At 38.7% G+C, this 21506-nt stretch overlaps 1 protein-coding gene across 14 annotated transcripts in view; it reads left to right on the forward strand.

Moving 5' to 3' along the window:
• Uimc1 (ubiquitin interaction motif containing 1) overlaps positions 1–21506 on the forward strand; it is a 178733-nt gene that overhangs the window by 36424 nt on the left and 120803 nt on the right. Inside the window, exon 1 of one of the 14 annotated variants that reach the window (XM_004836306.4) lies at positions 20622–20821. The exons of the other annotated variants lie outside the window; for them this stretch is intronic. The gene's annotated coding sequence lies outside the window, so the exon portion shown is untranslated. Of the gene's footprint in view, positions 1–20621; positions 20822–21506 lie in introns of those variants that run through there. 14 annotated transcript variants of the gene reach the window in all.

Here is a 21506-nt window from a genome sequence, read left to right on the forward strand (position 1 = left end):
CCTGGGGTGGGAGGGGGGATTTCCTTGGAAATCCTTATTACCTTACGCTTAATGCCTCCAGAAGAACTGCCGCGTTTCTCCTGTGTACTGTGACAGGCAGCGTTTTGAGCCTTTTACACATAGGCGTTCACTTAATCCTCGGGACAGCCTTGTGAGATAGGACATACATCTCGTCATGATGGAGTTGCATATAAATCCAGACAGCCTGATTTGTGTTTAGTCGCTATATTATACTGAGATATAAGTAGCACTGAAGAAAAAATGAAAACTTATGCTTCTGCCTTTATTTTTTCCTTTTTTCCGTCACGGGAGGCAGTGCTTTGTAGTTAAGTCAAGGAAAGTCTGGTTTTGAATTCAGATGCTTTAAGTTTAAATACCCAGCATAGTCCTTTACCAACATATCAAATGTTAGAGTTTCCTCACATGTTAAGTACTGATGTGGACATCTACTTGGTGTTATCAGGAGAAATAACCTCTGACGTGTGTGAGGTACCTAGACAGTGTCCAAGGACTCACTCAATAAATAACTGTAGTTATTGCTCAAAGTGTGTTTGGATTCTGTTGTTACACTCTCATCCTAAACTGAAGCCAACTATAAACCAGAAAACAAGATATTGTGTGTATGTATATATGTATTTATAGGTGTGCATTTACCTTTTTGTTTTCCTAGTTGCAGAAGCATTTAGGCTCATTGTGATCAGTTGCTAAAGAAACCTTTGTACCACATTTCTTTTTTTTTTTTTTTTTTTTGGTACCGGGGATCGAACTCAGGTCCTTGCACTTGCGCAGCAGGCGACGAAACCACTGAGCTAAATCCCCAGCCCAATACCACATTTCGTAAATACTGACTTGTTTATGGGTAAGAGTCATTCATAAAGAATTGTTCATAGAGTCTCTATCACTCTTAAGTTTTCAAAGCTGTTTTGAAAGGTTTGGTACCTAGAATATTAAGATTTAAAATTATCCTGTCAGTGATTGTTCTGATACATCAAGGTGATGGATATGCTGAAAGAAAATGACAGAAAATATCCCAAATTGGAGATTTTCAAGGACACCACCAAAAATGCTACCCGTGAAATAAATTCAAGTCTCTTTATTGGGTTACTTTCTGCATTCTTCTAGAGATACAGTCTTTATCACTATCATGATTACTCTTGGCATCCAGACTCATTCCTCTTTCACAGGCAGTTAGTGTAATTCTTTCTATAGCTTTAATTCAAGTAAGTGAAGATAAGCCATTATTTAGCGAGCTCTTCATTTTGAAAGGTATCAATTTAAAAACAAAACAAAACAAAACAGCTGGGCATAGTGGTGTATACCTATAATCCTAGCACTTGGGAGGCGGAGGCAGGATGGTCTCTGTGAGTTCAAGGCCAGCCTAAACTACATTGCAAGACATTGTCTCAAACAAAACAAAACCAACCAACCAACCAGCAGTGGTTGAAGGATATGCTGGCTTCTTGCTAAATTGGGCAATCAAGGCCAGGTGTGGTGGCACATGCATGTTATCCCACTGGCACTCAGGAGGCTGAAGCAGGAGAATTGCCTCAAGTTCAAGGCCAGCCTGGGCTACATTGTGAGTTCAAGGCCAGTCTGAACTACACAGCAAGACTTGGTCTCAAAAAACAAAACAAAACAAAAAATTGGCCAATCAGGACCCTTTTTTACTTTTAGAATTTCTGTGGGAGCAGTAATTTTTTTTTTTGGTACTGGGGATCTAACTCGGGTCCTTGCACTTGTGCAGCAGACAGTGAAACCACTGAGCTAAATCCTCGGCCCTGGGAGCAGTAATTTAAGGTGGCTAAATCTCATAAAGCACTAGAATTTTAGAATTTGCATCTGTGGGATATTTCTTTTTTGTTGTTTTTTGTACTGGGGATCGAACTCAGGACTTTGCACTTGCGAGGTAGACTGGGTGCCACTGACCTAAATCTCCGGCCCTCTGTGGGGTATTTCTAATGCTTCTTATTAACCCTCCTTATCGGCTATGATTCTTTGAAAACCCATTTTGACTCTAGTGGTTCTGTGCCAGGGAGAAGGGTATTTGTTTATATGCCTTTAAGAAATTATGTGTATTTTATTTGGTGGTATAGCTAGGCCCTTGCTATCAAAGTTGAGCATGTCAATTTAAATAACTCAGTCAAGCTAGGTGGGGTGGCACATGAGTAATCTCAGCATTCAGGAGGCTCACTATGAGTTTTAGGCTACATAGTGAGTTCAAGGCCAGCTTGAACTACATAGTAATGCTCTGATTCAACCCAAACTAAACCAAAAAACAAGACAAAACAAGAAAAACCACCTTAATGGTACAGGACATGTTTAATAAGTTGGAAACACTTCATATAAAACATTTTCCTAGGGCATTATGCTTCTTCCATATTCATTCCCTATGTTTGTGTCCTACTTATGCTTTTGTTTTAGATTTAAGGGTAATTATACATTTTATATCCATATAAGTTTCTTCAGCTCTGTGCATCTGTACCTTTAATTTTTTTTTTTTTTTTGGTACTGGGGATTGAACTTGGAACCTTGTGCTTGCAAGGCAGGCAGTGGGTACCACTGAGCTAAATCCCGGGCCCTATACCTTTAATTTTATCCTGTGCCCTTTAATGGCATTTATTTATTGGTGCTAGGGATGGAACCCAAGGCCTTGCGCTTGCTAAACCTGCAGTCTACTGCAGAACTATATCCCAGCCCCTTTATATAGCATTTAATAAATTTAAATATATGCTTTATGCTACCCATCCATTCAGCAAATATTTATGTGTGAATACCATGCATCATGTAGCAGTTCTAGTTAGAGGTTATGTGAAGTAATGGAATATTAGGAGTAAGGTTTTGGAGTCAAGAGACAAAAGTATATGTGTCTTCTTTGAGTAAGTTACCTTCTGAACCTCTATTTTCTCAAAATAATTATACTTTTCAGGTTTCTTAGGATTAGTTGAAATACTCATCAAATACATATTATTTATGGTCTGTGTGGTGGGCATGGCCATATCTGTGAGGTTGAGGCAGGAGGATCCCAAGTTTGAGGCCGGCTTAGGTAACTTAATGAGACCCTGTCTCAAAATAAAAAATAAGGGTCGGAGATTTAGCTCAGTGACACCGTGCCTGCCTCACAAGCACAAGGTCCTGAGTTCAATCTCTGGTACCTAAAAAAAAAGTAGCTCAGTGGTAGAGTGCCCCTGGATTCAATTTCCAGTGCAGGAAAAACAAAATAAAAAACCCAAAAACTTCAAACTGAAAGAAAGAGATGTTAATGAGTAAGAAGAAAACATGGGAAGGTATACAACTCACTTGTAAAAAAATTGTACAAATCCTGAATGCTCTAATAGGATGGTATATAAATGATTTGTATATTTAATATAAAAACTAAAAATAATTAGAAGGTGTAATAACTATATTAATAATGAACATTAATGTGTTAAGAGATAGATAATACAGAAGGATGTAAATTGGGGATCAGAAGTTCAAAATTTACCACTTTTTGACCTTTTGGCTAAAATCAGATGTCGTGTTTGTTCTTGACAATTTAATATCTGATATCTATCCAGAAATGAAAAGGGACATGTTAGAGCTAACACCACAGAATCACTAGAGATTATTATGAACAACTATATGTGAACAAATTTGATAACTTAGGAGAAATGGACTAATTCTTAAACATATTTATACCTTACTAAGACTGAATCATGAATAGAAAACCTATATAGACCAAAAAACGAGATTAATTAGTAAAATCTCTCATCAAAGAAAAGCCCAAGATCAGATGGCTTCATTGTTGAATTCTACCATACACGCAAGGAAGAGCTAATGTCAGTTTTCCTCAAGTTATTCCAAACAACAGAAGAGGAAGTTCTTCCAAACATATTTAGTGAGGCCAGCATAACCGTAATACTGAAACCAGTTAAGGACACAAAACAACAACAAAAAATTACACGTAAATATCCTTAAATGAACAAAGATGCAGAAGTCCTCAATAAAATACTAGAAAACCAAATCCAATAGCTCAGTAAGGTTATTCACCATGATTAGGTGGGACTCGCCTAAGGGATACAAAGAAAGTTTAGTATGTGCGGATCCATAAATAAGATACATCATATCAACAGAATGAAGGACAAAAACAATATGATTATGTTATAGATGCAGAAAGAAAGGCACTTGATAAAATTCAACATCCATTCATAATGAAAATGCTGGACAAACTAGGTATAGAAGGAACATATCTCAACATAATAAAGGCCATTTATAATCAACAGCTAACATTCTGAACAGGGAAAATCTGAAAGCTTTTTAACATCTGGAACAAGACAAGGATGCGCACTTTCACTCACCACTCTTATTCAACATAATGCTGGAAGTTCAAGCCAGGAAAGAAAGAACAAAGAAATTGAAAACAAGTCAGATTGTCACTGTTTTAAGATGACATAATCATATATGTAGAAAACCCCCAAAAATGTAACTAGAAACTAAAATGAAAAACAATTGCAGGATATAAAACCAACATATAAAAATCACTAACTTTTTTATACACCAAAACAAACTTGCTGAGAAAGAAATCAAGAAAGCAGTCCCATTTACAATAAGAAGAAACAACTCACCCAAACTCCAACAATGACAATGACAACAACAACAAGTCACCCTCAAAAAAAAAAAACCCAAAAGGCGAGGAATAAATTTAAAAAGGTGAAAGATTTCTACAATGAAACTTATAAAACAGTGATGAAAGAAATTGAAGAGGACACAAAAATGTGGAATGACATCCAGTGTTTACGGATTAGAAGAATCAATACTAAAATGTCTATATACACGGATCAATTTACAGATTCAGTGCAATCTCTTATCAAAATATCAATGACATTCTTCACAGAAATAGAAAAAAAAATCCTAAAATTTATGTGGAATCATAAAATACCCTAAATAACCAAAGCCATCTTGAGCAAAAAGAACAAAGTACAGGGCCGGGGATTTAGCTCAGTGGTTCTGGTGCCTGCCTCGCAAGTGCAAGGCCCTGAGTTCGATCACTGGTACCAAAAAAAAAAAAAAAAAAAGGAACAAAGTACAGGACTGATTGTACTACCTGTCTTCAAAATATACTGAAAAAGGTGGAGTAGTCAAAACAGCTTGGCATTGGGAAAAAACCAGACATATCAGGAACAGAATAGAGCCTAGAAGTAAATCCATGAATCTGCAGCCAACTGATTTATGACATGGGTGCTAAGAACACACATTGGAGAAAGGACAGGTTTTTTTGTTTTTTTGTTTTTTGGTACCGGGGATCGAACTCTGGACCTTGTGCTTGCAAGGCAGGCGCTGGAACCACTGAGCTAAATCCCTGGCCCAGGACAGGTGTTTTTAATAAATACTGGGAAAATTGGTTATCCACATGCAGAAAATAAACTACTGTCTCTCAACAATTAGAACAATCAACTCTATATGGGCTACAGAAAGACTTAAAGATGACACCTGAAACTGTGAAATTACTAGAAGAAAACATGTCAGGACTTTGGAATGGGCAAGAATTTTTTGGACAAGACCCTAAAAGCATGGGAAACAAAAGCAAAAATAGACAAATGGGATAACATCGAATTAAAAAGCTTCTGCACAGTAAAGGAAACAGCTGTGAAGAAACAACCAACAGAATTGGAAAAAATATTTGCAAGTAAATGTCTGACAAGTTCAGAAAGTGTGCAGAACTCCAAAACCTAGAGAGCAGCCCAGTTAAAAAGGGGACAATAGACCTATATAGGCATTTCCCAAAAGGAGATAGGCCACGATGTCCCAAGAGACAATCTGGGGTCTGGCCATTGGCAAGGTACAGCAGTAATACCAGCTGGGAAGATTTCATTGACTACAATGACAGGAAATGTGTTCCTTTTCAAAAGGCCACCATGCCCCTAGTGTATGGTTATTTATTTATTTATTTTTGGTACTGGGGATTGAACTTGGGTCCTTGTGCTTTCGAGGCAAGCGGTGGAATCACTGAGCTAAATCCCCGGCCCCTTCTAGTGTATGGTTCGCTTCTAGCTTTATATTTGCTATGCAATGACATATCAAAAGAAGCTGAAAGGAAAAGTTGAGCAAGACAAGGGAATTCATTACCAACATGAATAATGCATTTATATTACCTGCTATAAAACCTGCAAATTCTGAAGTTGGGGGAATTTGGTCAATAGGACAGAAAAATCTGGCAGGTATGTTTCTCTGGGATCTCTATGACTATCAGTGCCCACTAGTGGTCTGAGATGGGCCAGTCAGTCACGAAAGGACCTAGAAATGCAATGGGGAGATGGGGCCTTGCCCTGGTTTCTCAAGTATTTACTTTGATAATTGCCAATGGTTTTGCAGCCTCCATTGGACTTCCTGTAGAAGAGACTCTGAATGGTAGAACAAGGATGGCAAGCTGACTCCACCACAAACATGGTTCTCCCAAGAAAACCAGTTTCAGGGGCCCTGAATATTTCCTTTCACAGGTTTAGTTCTTTATCAGAGCCAATCTGATGACTTCAATGATAGAGTTCAAGAAATACCTTCAGAAAACTGTAAACTGATACAGAAATGTAAAATGTTTATTTTTAGTTTACTAGGTGAATTAAGCACCTCAGCATTTCTGAGTATGTTTAAGAAGGGTTCTTTTTCCCAGCAGCTTTGCCCACATTTGTTATTTCTTGAGTTTTTGGTGGTATACTTTCTTGGAGTAAGGTGGAATCTCAATATTATTATTACTATTATTATTATTTTTTTGGTACCAAGGATCGAACTCAGGACCTTGTGCTTTTGAGGCAGGCAGTGGCACCACTGAGCTAAATCCCCAGCCCCCTCAATATTATTTTAATTTGCATTACTCTAATGGTGAAACATGTTTTCATGTCCTTACAGATTATTTGTATTTTTTGTTTGAAGTGTCTATTCATTTAAATTGCCCATTAATTTTTTGGGTTCTTTATATATTTTATTGATGATCGTCTGAATTTCTGCTGGATCTGTTGTGGCTTCACCTTTTTCATTCTTAATTGCATGGATTTGAGCCTTTTCTTTCCTTTTTTTGATAAGGTTGGCTAAAGGTTTATTGATTTTTATTCTTTCAAAAAACCAGCTCTTCGATTCATTGATTTTTTTGTATCATTCTCTTAGTCTCCATTGCATTGATTTCTGCTCAGATCTTTATAATTTCCTTTCTTGTACGAGCTTTGGGTTTGTTATGCTCTTCTTTTTCTAGGAGCTTGAGGTTCTGCGCTAGGTTATTTAACTGAGTTCTTTTTGTTGTCCTAATATGGGCATTCACTGTTACGAATTTCCTGTGTAGAACTGCTTTCATTGTGTCCCACAGATTCCTGTATGTTGTACTGGCATTATCATTTACTTGTAGAAACTGTCTAATTTCTTCTTTAATTTCCTCTGTGACCCATTGGTTGTTCAGGAGAGTGTCATTCAATTTCCATGTGTTTGTGGGTGTTCTGCGGTTTCTTATGTTATTGATCTCCAATTTTATTGCACTGTATGGTCTGATAATATACAGGGGATAACTTTCAATTCTTTTACATTTACTTAGATTTGCCCTGTGAGCCAGCATGTGATCTATTTTGGAGAATGACCCGTGTGCAGCTGAAAAGAATGTGTATTCTAATTTTGTGGGTTGGAACACTCTATAAACATCTCTTAAGTCCATTTGTTCAATAGCTTGGTTAAGTTCTAGAATTTCATTGTTAATTTTTTTCCTAGATGATCTGTCTATTTGTGATAGAGGGGTGTTGAGGTCCCCCACTACAATTGTGTTAGTGCTTATTTGGTTTTTCATGTCCATTAATATTTGTTTTGTATAGTTGGGGGCATTCATATTTGGTGCATAAATATTTAGGATTGTCATCTCTTCCTCTTGGATTGTTCCCTTCACAAGGATGTAGTGACCATCTTTGTCTCTCTTAATTAGTTTTGGTTTGAAATCTACTTTGTCTGCAAATAAGATTGCTACCCCTGCTTTTTTCTGGGATCTTGTCACATGGAGAACTGTTTTCCATCCTTTTACTTTCAGCCTATGAATTTCCTTTTGAGTTAGGTGTGTTTCTTGTATACAGCATATTGCTGGGTTTTGCTTCTTAATCCATTCTGTCAGTCTGTTTCTTTTGATTGGTGAATTGAGGCCATTAACATTGATAGTTATAATTGAGAGATATTGACTCATTCTTGCCATGCTTTTTTATTGTTGTTGGGTCTTTTCTTATATTTCCCCCTTTCCCTTTAGTGCCTTACCTTGCGTGGTATCTTCTCTTTGTTGGCCCTCATGGAGTTGTGACCTTCATTGTCTTTTTCTAGGATATTGCATAAAATTGTTTGGAGTGCTGGTTTGGTGTTCATGAAATTTCTCAGGTGTTCTTTGTCGTGAAAGTATCTAATTTCCACATCGATTTTGAAAGATAATTTTGCCAGATACAACAGTCTAGGTTGGAAGTTATTTTCTTTTAGGGCTTGAAATACTTCACTCCAGGCTCTCCTTGATTTGAGGGTTTGTGTTGAGAAATCCGCCGTGATTCTGATGGGCTTTCCTCTGTAGGTGATTTGTTTCTTTTCTCTAACTGCCTGTAGAATTTTGTTCTTCTGTTGGATTTCTGGGATCTTGATTATTATATGCCTAGGTGTAGATTTTTTTTGATCATGGCTGGGTGGAGTTCTATATGCCTCATTTATCTGTGTGTCCAATTCTCTACCTCTGTTTGGGAAGTTTTCTACTATTACTTCCGTGAACAGGTTTTTTATGTCAATGGTACTTCTGTTTTTTTGTGGACTCCTATCAGTCTTATGTTATTGTTTGCATCATCTAGCAGCTGTTGGATTGATTTCTCGCGGTCCCTTACTATCTTTAAGAAATCTGTTTTCATGGTCCTTAACTGCGATCCTGTCTTCTATATCTGATATTCTGTCTTCAGATTCTCTTAGAGTGCTCTGGATGCTTTCAATGGAGTTTTTAATCTCCCGAATATCTGTTTGAATCTGTTTCATGGAATCCATTTCTTTCTTATGTTGGGCATCATGGTTTCCATTTCTTTCTTATGCTGGGCATTCATAGCTTCCAGCGTGTTTCTGATCTTATCTATATTCTTGTCTGTTTCTGCTCTAGAGCCTCTAATCATGTCTTTCACTCTACTCACCATCTCTGTATTTATCTGGGAGATTATTTCTGCTTTGAATTTTTCTAGAGCCTCATATATCTGCTTTGTTACTTCCTGTGCTATCAGTTCAGGGTGTCCAGGTGGTTGATTATCCAACCTTTCCACCTCATTTCCCCCAGAATTTCCTTTTTGTGACGTGGAAGCCTGCATTTGTTGCCGGAGTCCAGCTCCAGCTGAGAGGCCTGAGCAACTCCATCTTAGAGTAGATGGCCTGAGCATGAACTCCAGTTCTGAGAAAAACCACAAGATGTACCCTGGCCACCTCCCCCCAGCAGCATTGAGCCATCACCCCTAGCAATAGCCAATCAGTAGATACTTGGAAACCACCCGATGTTCCAAAATGCTCTTTTTGCTTGCTTAAACAAACGTTTGCAGTTTAGCCAGCCGGACCTAACCAATCAGGATTAACCACCCGTTACTTACCAAATGCCAACCAGTCATGTAACTGCCAAGCTGGAATTCCCCAAGCCTTTCTGTAACCACAGTAAAAACCCTACTGAATGGAGATTTGGGGCTCAATCCTGATCCGCTGTGTCGGTGACAGTTGGGAGCCCCTGCTCGAGCTTGAATAAACGACCCTTGTGTGTTTGCATCGGAATTGGCTCCTTGGTGGTCTTTGGGGACTTTGTGACTGGCACAACACAGTGGATTCAGGTCCTGAGAGGAGGTGTGGAGTTGGTGATGAGAGAATGAGACAGACACTGAGTGGAGGGTCGGCAGCTCAGCTTGTCTGTCTGAGTTATACCGAAATCACTTTACTTATATATGTTTTGATTACACAAGGCTTTGGTAAGCACGTGGGTCCATACACAGTGTGTTTTCATACAGAGTTAAAGAAAAGCTGGTATCATCTAAAAAAACTATTTTAGATCACCTAGTTCTAAATACCCTTCCGGGCACTATGTGAACTCTTGCTAACTTATCAGATTTACATTTGAGGAACAAGAAGCATTTTAGCAAGGTCAGGCTACTTCATTAGGCCAAGTTTCATCCGATCTCATTGTTGTGTGCCCTGCGGTTATATAGGTGTTGGCAAAGGGTGACCTTATTGTTGTGTGCCCTGCGGTTATATAGGTGCTGGCCAAGGGTGACCTTCCAAGAGCCATAACTGCGTCATGAATTTGTTGATGTCCCAATTTCCCTTTGTACAGTCAGGGCATATGGATGTCATGTCCCCACTACTCATGGAGGTATGAGTGAGGGGCTTTTCTGTAAATGGATTTACAATTTCTTCCTGTAATCCCGGCATATTAACCATTTCTGAAGTAATGACTTTTATCCTTTCAGTGATTTCCTGGGGAGTACAGCACCGAGGTAATTACTACCGCGGAAAGCGAAAGCAAAAGATGGGAGTCATGGTTTCAGCCATAGTCTTGGTTTCACTGGAGCTGTGTCAAGCAGCGAGATTATGACCATGGCCTGCGCCAGTTTGTGCCTTGCTTAAATGTCTTCTCGTTTTTGTTTTTGGTACTGTCCTTGGTTTAACTCCTGGGTTGATATTTCAAAACTGCTTAATGCAGGTATCTTTGTTGCTTGTGTTTAAAACCCCTAACGGAATGATTGCTTTTCAGAGGTGTCTTCCTGATATGGCTTGTGTTTAGGTTTTGAAGCTCTAATGCCTCTGAGGCTATTTTATTTTCCTTATACCAGGAAGGAAAACTGATTAGATCAATCACGACACGTTAGGCCAAATGTTACAATCAGCAATACCATAGCATCATGCGCAGCTTAGAAAATGACAATTTGTGGTAGTTATTAATCTATCACATTTAACTATGTGAAGGATAATCCCCTGTGCCTCTGTAGTGAGGGACCAGGTAGCAGAAGAGCCATAAGGGGGGGCAGAGATGGAATTGGGCCTTGCAGGCGCCCGAGCGGCTAAGCCGAGCACCAGATGAAGGCGAGGCTCCAAGCCGCTCCCGGGACCTCACCATGCCGCGGACAGGAACCGGAACACAGCTGAGGAGCCTCACGCTGCTTGGCCTACCCGCGGAGAGAAGCTCCGGATGAAGGCCCTTTATGTATTTTAGATATTAATCTTCTATTGGACAAATAGATGAATAGCTGGGAAAAAGCTGGCAAAATTTTTTTCCTAATGTGTAGGTTGTTTCTTTACTCTCTTGGTTGTTTCCTTTGCCATACAGGAGCTTTTAAATTTGATATGATCTCATTTGTTGATTCTTGGTATCGTTTCTTGTGCATTTGGCGTTCTGTTCAGAAAGTCCTTGTCTATGCCTATGTAACACTTTTGTTTTTTAAAATCACTGTAACTTTGTAGTATAATGTGTGCCTTGCTGTTTTTGCCCAGGATTGCTTGTGCTATTCAAGATCTCTTCTGGTTCCATATAAATTTTAGGGTTGTTTTCTCTAATTCTGTGAGGAATGCTGTTGATATTTTGATTGGGATTGCATTAAATCTGTGTATCAGTTTGGGAAGTATGGTTGTTTTGACTATATTGGTTCTACTTAACAGGAACAAAGGATATCTTTCCATTTCCTGATGTCCTCTTCAATCTCCTTTTTCCAAGTACTGTACTTTTTGTTGTAGAAGTGTTTTACTACATTGATTAGATTAAATCCTAGTATTTAATTTTTCTTGATGCTACTATGAGTGGTATTGTTTCTCTGATTTCTTTCAAGGTGTGCTGTGACCTCACAACTTAGGGTGGGAGATGAAGAAAAAATTGGAAAATAATAAAAAAGAAAGATACATACCAATATTAAGCTTTATAGCTGGGACCAGGTGGGACCATAGTCTGATGAGCTAATGGCCGCCTAGCGTCCAGTGCACTCTTTATTTATGATGTTGGAAGACGGGGTAACTAGTGCCATGTGGCCCATGTGGCCTAGGCTAGACATGATTATCTCGAGATGGGGTGTCTGCAGAAAAAGAACAAGGATACATAATGTAACTGTCTCCTGGGGCTGTGCCACCAAGGATCTATAATCTTAGACTGTGTGACTGTAATCTATGAAGGAGAAAGGGAGTAGGGATTAGGCGAAAGGCCATCTTCAGGCTCAGCCAGCAGCAATGGTGATTTTATTATTGGTGTACAGGAACACTATTGATTTTTGTATGTTGACTTTGTATACTGCTACTCTTTTTTTTTTTTTTTTTGGTACTGGGGATCGAACTTGGGTCCATGCGCTTGCACAGCAGGCGAAACCACTGAGCTAAATCCCTGGCCCCTTTGTATACTGCTATACTACTGAATTTGGTTATTAATTCTAGGTGTCTTTTGGTGGAATTTTTGGGGTCTTCTATGTAGAGAACCATGTCACCTGCAAATAATTTTTCCTTTTCTGTACTTAACTCTTTTATTTTGTTCTCTTGGTTTCCATTAACTTCTTCTTTTTTGGGGGGGGTACTGGGGATTGAACTTGGGTCCTTGCGCTTGTGCAGCAGGTAATGAAACCACTGAGCTAAATCCCTGGCCCTAACTTCTTTTTTTTTAAGCAAAACATTTATTCGTACATTTTAGATATACATAATGATAACATTCATCATAGGAAATTTTCACCAGTACATGATATATCCTGCCTCTTCTTTGTTTTTCCATTCCCCCTCCCCGCAGTTTCACTTTCCTCCCTATATGCAAAAGTTTTGTTTCCATTTTTTCCTTCAATTTTTTCTTTTTTTCTTGTTCTTTCCTTCCTTTCTCCCTCCCCCTCCCTTGTTCCCCTTCCCATTTGAACATTTTCTTCCCATTAACTTCTAACAAAGCTCAATGAGGCCTTCATCCTGTCTTTTCGCTACCTACAGGGAACCCTTTTCCTACATAAATATGAGTTGGAAGTTGTTATTTTTTTTTGGTACTGGGGATTGAACTTGGGACCTTGTGCTTGGGAGGCAGGCTCCAGCACTCCTGAGCTAAATCCCCAGCCCTCGGAAGTTGTTATTTTTTTAGGGCTTGCAACACTTTAAGTTTTCCTGATCTTTAAGGTTTGTGTTGAGAAATCCGCTTTAATTCTGATGGATTTACCTTTTAAGTGATTTGTTGCTTTTCTGTAATAGCTTTTAAGATTCTGTCCTGTCTTGGACCTTGTATTTTGACTATAATATGACATGGAGATGTCTTTTGATTGTGGCTCTTTCAGGTTCTATGTACCTCACTTATTGTATGTTTATTTCTTTCCCTATACAGTATTTGGAATGTTTTCTGCTATGACTTCTGTGAACAGGTTTTTTTTTTTTAATGCCATTTGTGCTGTTGTCTGATTTTTCACTTTCTCCAGTTAGTCTTAGGTTTGTCATCTTTGTGTCATCTAGCAGCTGTTGGATCCATTTTTCACACTCTCTTGTTGTTTTTAAGGTATCTCTGAGTAATTGGTCTTTGAAAGCATCCCCATCATCTAATTCTGATAGTCTGTCCTCACTTTGGTCTCGTCTTCTATCCATACTTTAAATAAAATTTTCAATTTCCTGGCTTTCTTTTGGAAACCTTTTCATGTACTCAGTGTATCTGTAGCCAGGTCTGGCCTACCCCTGTGGGGGATGGATCTTGTGTCTTTCCCAGCCAGAGCTCAAACCTCTCAGAGTGGTCTCCCTGTCTGTAGCTGTCTCCCATATATGTAGCTCTCTCACCCAGTCACTATGGGAGGGTTAACAGTGGGAATGCTGAAGTGAAGCTGTCCCCCAGCTATTCTGAGTCTCAGATTCAATCACTCAACCTCTTCCTGGGATGGCTTCCAATGAAGCACTTGGCAATATGGCAGGGGCCTATGCTGGGATCACCATCTGGTTGTTGTTTGCCCTAGAAGGAGACCCCCTCGGAGCAAAATCCCACACTGTCCTTGCAGATCACGACTGTGAGTTCCCCCTAGAGCACATGTTGCCGTATCAGTCTGCCACTGCTATTTCTTCCTGGAGCCCCCAGTGCTTATTTTGCTTATTTATTTATTTTTTTGGTACCAAGGATCAAACTCAGGACCTTGTGTTTGCGAGACAGCAGCACCACTGAGCTAAATCCCTGGCCACCTTGCTTATTTATACAGAGCCAGCCTAGCCTCCCCTCCCCACGAGCAAAGGGAAGAGTCCAGACTGTTTTGTTCTTTCTCTGTGTTGTGGTCTTAAACTTATCTGTGACTTTTAATTTTCCTGTCAGTTCCTTCCCAACTCCCAGTGATCTGCTTCTCTGTTTTTCTTTCTCAAGTTGTTTTTTTCTAGTATCTGGATTCTTGATCTTGGCAAGGCTAAGTTTTACTGCTACTCACCACTCTGCCATCTTTTTAGTTTTTTTATTTTATTTATTTATTTTTGGTACCGGGGATCGAATTCGGGTCCTTGTGCTTGTGCAGCAGGCGGTGAAACCATTGAGCTAAATCCCCAGCCCTGCTGTCTTTTTAAAAAATATTTTTTGAGACAAGGTCTTGCTATGTAGTTCAAACTGGCTTTGAACTCTATATGGCACAGTGATTCACCTGCCTCAGCCTCCTGAGTGCTGAGATTAAGGTGTGTAACACCAGGCCCAGCACTACTCTACCATTTTAACCTCACTAATTGTATGTATTTTATCCTTAAACACTTACCAGTCCAATTATTCAAATACAGAATGACCAAAAATTGTGCATTTTTTTGTTGATTTTTATAAGATAATATAACAGGAAATACAAAGAATTTTATCAGATTTATTCAATACAAGAATCGACTGGTTGAAATTGATACAGGTATATGTTATAGGAATGACATAAGGGAAATATTGTAACCCCCAGCCTGTTAGATGTCTGATACTCTTGAGTTTGTGTTCTCTAAAATTGAAGAATGAATTCTAGGAACAATAGAGGTTAAGAGTAGGAAATATTTATTGAGAGAGATAGCTTCTGTCTAAGAGAGACAGAAGGGGACACCTGGAAAGTAGTTTGCCCATGAGTGCACTTCTTTTTTTTTTTTGGTACCGGGGATCAAACTTGGGACCTTGAGCTTTTGAGGCAGGCTCAGGAACCACTGAGCTAAATCCCTGGCTCAAAGAAGTTTTATAGAGCAAAATCAAGAGGTGGGCATAAGGTGGGACAAAACTATGGTCAATCAATAAGACTACAAGGATAGTTGGTGAGGTAGTATTGATTCAGTGGAGAAGCAAGTCATGTAGCAAGTGTACGTGGAAAAAACAAGGACCTTTCCTGGAAGGAATGGGTTAAGTAAGGTCTTTGTCCCCCACCCAGGTGATTGATTCCTATAGGGAATACCAGTCATTATTGTTTATCCTTGAGTAGGTATAGTCATTTCATCTTTGTCTTGAGGGCTGGCCTTCAACAAATGCACCACCACCACAGTTGTAATGTGTTCCCATTTTCTGCACTGACTTCTTTGAGGGCCTAGTCCTGTTGTGACTGCCTATAATACTACCTAACTTAGCTGTCTATAATAAAATGATGCTCAGGATAAACTGTTAAGTAGTTAAACATTATGCTGAATAGTTGAAGCAATTCTCATTTTGTATTGTGTAACAATTTGGTTGGAATTAATCAGTATTATGCAGTTAGTTTATATTTCCTAGTGATTTATAAATAAGCTCTACTGACTCATGTGGAGCAGTAGCTTTCGGCCTTCTCCCTGCCTCAGCACACATCACACTCCCATCCGCACCACTGATTGATAGTTCTAGTGATACATTTAGGGTTAGAGGAAGACTTTTCCCAAGGGCTGTATCTGAATTGCTGGGATTGTGATTCATCCTCTGGAGAATATGTTCTCTTCTCCCTACCCCCTAGGAATCCCTGAGGTAGAATGCTGAAATGTAGCTGAGGAACAAATAGACCATTTTATAGTAAAACAGTGTTAGATTTTTTTTTTTTTTTTGTACTGGGGTTTGCGCTTTCGAGGCAGGCGGCGGAACCACTGAGCTAAATCCCTGGCAGTGTTAGATTTTTTTTTTCCAATAATATGAATATATTCATTGCTAGCAGTGGAGAGCTCACCATAAAAATGCAGTTTAAGCCATGCGGGGTGGTGAATGCTTGAATCTCAGCACTCAGGAGGCTGAGGCAGGAGGATTGCTATAATTTTGAGGCCAACCTGGTCTACATTGTGAGTCCAAGGCCAACGTGAACTGCACAGTGAGACCTTGTGTCCATTAAGTTCATGAGAAGTACTAAACTCTAGTAAGTACTATATGTCCTTTTAGAAGAAGAGACAAAAAAAAAAAGGCAAGTGTGGAACACATTTTGTGGGAAAAAAGCTATTAAGATAAGTCCTACACAAGGGCCAGGGATTTAGCTCAGTGGTTTCGCTGCCTGCTGCACAAGCGCAAGGACCTGAGTTCGATCTCCGGTACCAAAAAAAAAAAAGATAAGTCCTACACTTTGTGTAATTCTCCTTTAGCTTTTTGCTCACTTATATTTTCCTTTGTTTCAAGCTATAGAATTTGAACAAATGCTGAACAAATCTTTCATTCTTTGTGTGACAGCCCTCTGAATGTATGAAGTTATTGTATCTTCAGATTTTTTTTTTTTTTGTACCAGGGATCGAACTCAGGTCCTTGCACTTGCGCAGCAGGCAGCAAAACCATTGAGCTAAATCCCCGGCCAAAGTTTGTTTAATCATTTTGATTTTTTTTTTTTTTGGGTACCAGGGATCAAACTTGGGTCCTTATGCTTACGCAGCAGGGGGCGAAACTACTGAGCTAAATCCCTGGCCCTGTATCTTCAGATTAAAACCCCTTAGATCATTTATTTTGTATTTGCTCAATAAACATTTCATTGAATTAAAAAAAGAAAAGACATGCAAAGGCAAATACTCAATATCATTAACACATTCTCCATGGGGCCATAATTTGTATGTCTTGTTGCTGAGTGGCTCTGATTTGAATTCTACTGTTTCCCCTGAACCACTGATGGTACATGTATGACTGTTCTATTGGGTGACTTGTACTACTTCTCAGGGGATCTTTGATTACAATGATGCAAGAAAGACATTGATTTAGCGGATCAGATGTCATATTACAGACTGATAAAAGTGAGGAGATCCATTTTTACCACCAGTAGTAAAAGCTGCCCAGTGGGACAGTCATGCACATATCAGTGGTTCAAGCTGGCGGGGAACATGTTAATCATTAGGGAAATGCAAATCAAAGCCACTATAAGCTATCACCTCATCCCTGTAAAAATATTTGATACCAAAGAATGAAAGATAACAAGTGCTGGGGAGGATGTGGAGAAAAGGAAACCCTTGCACACTGTTGATGGGAATGTAAATTAGTGTAGCCATGACTGAAAATAGTATGGAAGGTCTTCAGAAAATTAAAAAATTGTTATAAAATTCATCAGTTTCACTCCTGAGTATATGAATAGACAAAGGAAATGAAATCAGTATGTTGAAGAAATGTCTGCACTCATATACTACAGTGGTATTCACAATAGCCAAGAAATGGAAACAACCTGTCCATCAGTGAATGGATGGGTAAAGAAATGTACATGTACCCAGTGGAATACTGTTCAGCCATAAAACAAGTGAAATCCTGTCATTTGTGACAGCCCAAATAGAGCTGAGATCATTATGTTAAAGTGAAACAAGGCACACACAGATAAGTACCATATGATCTTACTCATATGTGAAAAAAAGTTGATCTCAGAAGTTGCGAATAGAATGATGGTTATCAGAGGTTAAGGAGAGTGGGGGTCAGAAAGAATGGGAAAAGTTGATCAGTGGGTACTGAGTTACAATTAGGAGCAATAAGTTCTGGTGTGCCATTGCACACTGTGGTGACTAGAGATAACAGTGTATCATGCATTCCAAAAAGCTGAAAGAAAGAATTACAAGTATTTCAGGGAGATAGTTATGTTTGACTTGATTTAAACATTACAGAATGTGAGAGGGGTAGGGGAAGGAAAGAAGGGAATGGAATTAATATGAGAAAATGAAAAAATGGAAACCAAGTCTTTGTAAATAAGGAGGGATGGAAGGGTTGAAGGGAGGGCAGGGGAATGGGGAAAAAAATAAGAACCAAGAGAGATTATGTAAAGGTGCACATTTCCAATGATGAATGTCATTATATTGTATACCTAAAATGTACCAGTAAAATTTAAAGCATACAGAATGTACTCATGTATTCAAACATTACATCATATACCAATTAATACATATGGTTTTTATGTGTTAGCTAAAAAAATTTGTGTTTGTGTTTCTATTCATACGGGGAATTATTTATCAGTTGGCTATATCTGGGTTTGTGATTTATTGCTAGCAATGCTTATTTACAGTCATTTTTTTTTGGGGGGGGTACTGGGGATCGAACTCAGGTCCTTGTGCTTATGAGGCAGGCGGTGGAACCAGTGAGCTAAATCCCCAGCCCTACAATCTTTTATCCCTGAAGGATTTTTAGCATCCCTAATGCTAAGATTGTAGACTCCTGATAGTAAGATGTAATAATTTCCTTAGAAATAATTTAATGGTTAATCAATTTGAGAAATTTGTAGTAAAGTTAAGGTTGCTCTATTTAAGTCTGTGACTACCTCTTCTAGAAAATAAAACCAATTGGAGCTCCCCCCCTTTTTCTTTTTGGTTATATGAGACAGTATCTCATTCTATAGGCCAAGTGCTCTTGAATTCACTGTGTAGCCCAAGCTGGCCTCAAACTCTTGATCTTCCTGCCTCAGTCTTCCAAGTGCCGGGATTATAGGCATGTGCCACTATGCCTGCCTGAGACACCTTCCTTTAAAAAATTGAGGTGAGGGCAGGGGATTTAGCTGAGTGGGTTTATCACCTGCCTCGAAAGTGGAAGGTCCCGAGTTTGATCCCTGGTACCCACCCCTTCCCCCGCAAAAAAACCCCAACAAAAACTGAGATGAGATTTGCTAGGCATGGTGTTACGTGCCTGTAATCCCAGTACCCTGGGAGGCTGAGGCAGGAGGCTCACAAAGTTGTCCAGCCTGTGCAACTTGGAGACTTAGCATCTCAAAATAAAAAATTTCAGAAAGGGTTGGGGATGTAGCTCAGTGAAAAGGTCCTGGATTCAATCCCTAGTACTGAAAAAAAAAATAGAGGTAAAAATATGTTAAACAACATACAAGCTACCATTTTAACTGTAAGTATATAATTTTAGTAGTGTTTAATAAATACACAGTGGTATATAATCATTACACTTTCTAATTATAGAACATTTTAATTTTTCCCCAAAAGAAACTCCAAAGTCTTTAAGCAGCCATTGTGTATTTTCCTTTCCCTACCCCCTAACCATAACTAATTTACTGTCTCAGTGGATTTGCCTATTCTGGATATATATCATACAAATGAAATCTTAGCTTGCCTGCTTTCTTTTGCCTGTCTGCCTTCTTGTCTCCTTCCATCCCTCCCTCCCTTTCTGTCTTTCTTATGCTGGAGATTGAACCCAGGACCTTCACACTAAGCTACACCTCCAGCCCTTTGTTATTTGGAGGCAAATTCTTGTGTTGCTGAATTGCCCAGGCTGGCTTGAATCTGTAATCTTCCTACCACAGCCTCCTAGAGTGATGGGATTACAGGCATACACCACCAGGCTTGGTGTCACTTCTTTCACTTTAGAAATGATGCTGAGAATCTTTTCATGTGCTTTTTTGTTTTTTTTTTTGGTACCGGGGATCGAACTTGGATCATTGCACCTGCCTGCAAGGCCGGCGGCAAAACCACTGAGCTAAATCCCTGGCCCTCATGTGCTTTTTTGATCATTAGTGTATCATCTTGGGAGAAATATTTATTCATGTCCTTTGTCCATTTTTTGATTGGGCTATTTGCCTTTTTACTATTGAGTTATGAGTTTTATATATTCTGGGTACAAATCCTTATTCATTAGATAATTTGCAAGTATTTTTCCTATTTAATTTTTCCTCCTTTTTTGATGTTTTATGGTTTCATGCAAAATTACATGAAATCTAATTTTTTATTTCTTGTATTGCTTCCCCCACCTCAAGTATTAGGATCCAACCCAGTCCCTGCACATGCTGGGCAAGCACTCTTTCACTGAGCCATAGTCCTAGTCCAGAACTTGAGACTTGTAGTTAAGTTTTGAAATTGGAATGTTTGAATTTTCCAGTTTTTTTTTCTTTTCAAGATTTTTTTTATCTGTTTTGGGACCCTTACATTTCCATGTGAAATTTAGGACCAGGTAATTTCTACAGAAAAATCAACTGGGCTTTTATTAGGGATTATATTGTACCTATAGAGGAAAGTGGAGAATATTGTCATAGTAATAGTATCGAATCATTTCATGAACATGGGAGGTCTTTGCATTTATTTACATCCCCTTTATTTTTTTCAAAAAGGTGTGTACAAGTGTATATACATATATAGTTACATTCTCTGTCTGCCCGTCTCTTGATATGGGGATCCAATCTAGTAACCCATAAAACCATTTATAGTTTGGAGCACAATAATTCAGATGAAGTAAAAATTTTCTGCTTCTTTTATTGCTTGTGTTTTGGTGATGCTAGAATTGAACCCAGGGCCTGACACATGCTAGACACAAGCTCTATTTCTGAGCAATATCTCCAGCCCCTTTCAACAATAATTATTTAATTAAATTTGTAGTACTAAAGTTTGAAATCAGGGCCTTCATGCTGTGTTAAATCTGCATTTTTCACTTTTTATTTTGAGACAGGGTCTCATTAAGTTGCTAAGTTGCCCAGGCTGGACTTGAATTTGCAGTCCTTTTGCTTCAGCCTCTCAGAATTTGGTAATACAGGTGTGTACCACCACATTTGGCTTTCAGTGGTATTTTAAAGTTTTCAGTTCTAAGTCTTACATTTCCTTTGTTAAATTTATTAGAAATGGAATTTAAGAAAAAATTAGATACAGATTGTTTATTACTAATATAGCAATGCAGTTGATTTTTACCTTGTGTCTTGCAACCTTGACAGACTTGATCACTATATGGTTTTTAGTGTATTCTTCAGTTTTTAAAAAATTTGTTTTAATACATGATCATGTCGTATGCAAATGGTGATAGTTTTACTTCTTCCTTTCTTATTTAAAAGTTAAAAAAAATTTTTTTTTCCCTGGTTAACTGACTAGAGCTTCCAGTGCAGTCTTCAGTGATGGAAACCTATGTTGTTTTTCTTTTCTCTTTTATTTGAAACTGGATCTTGCTGTGTTGTTCAGGCTCACCTCCAACTCACTATTCTCCTGTCTCAGCTTCCCAAGTATCTGGGATTATAGGAATAGGTCACAGTGCCCAGTGAAAAGCAGACATTCTCATCTTGCTCTTTATCTGAAGGAGAAAGCCTTCAGTCATTTACCTTTGGATATGATGTTAGCTTATTAGCTATGGGTTTTTGGTAGCCCTTTATTAGTTTGAGGCATTAATATAAATAAAAAAAATTTTAGGCAAATTTAATAATTTGTTTAATCTAGAAACCAGTTATCTGTGT

Source organism: Heterocephalus glaber, unplaced genomic scaffold, assembly GCF_053883595.1.
Source record: "Heterocephalus glaber isolate CG9 unplaced genomic scaffold, H.glaber_assembly_v1.0 deba00001606, whole genome shotgun sequence".
NCBI classification, from domain to species: Eukaryota; Metazoa; Chordata; class Mammalia; order Rodentia; family Bathyergidae; genus Heterocephalus; species Heterocephalus glaber.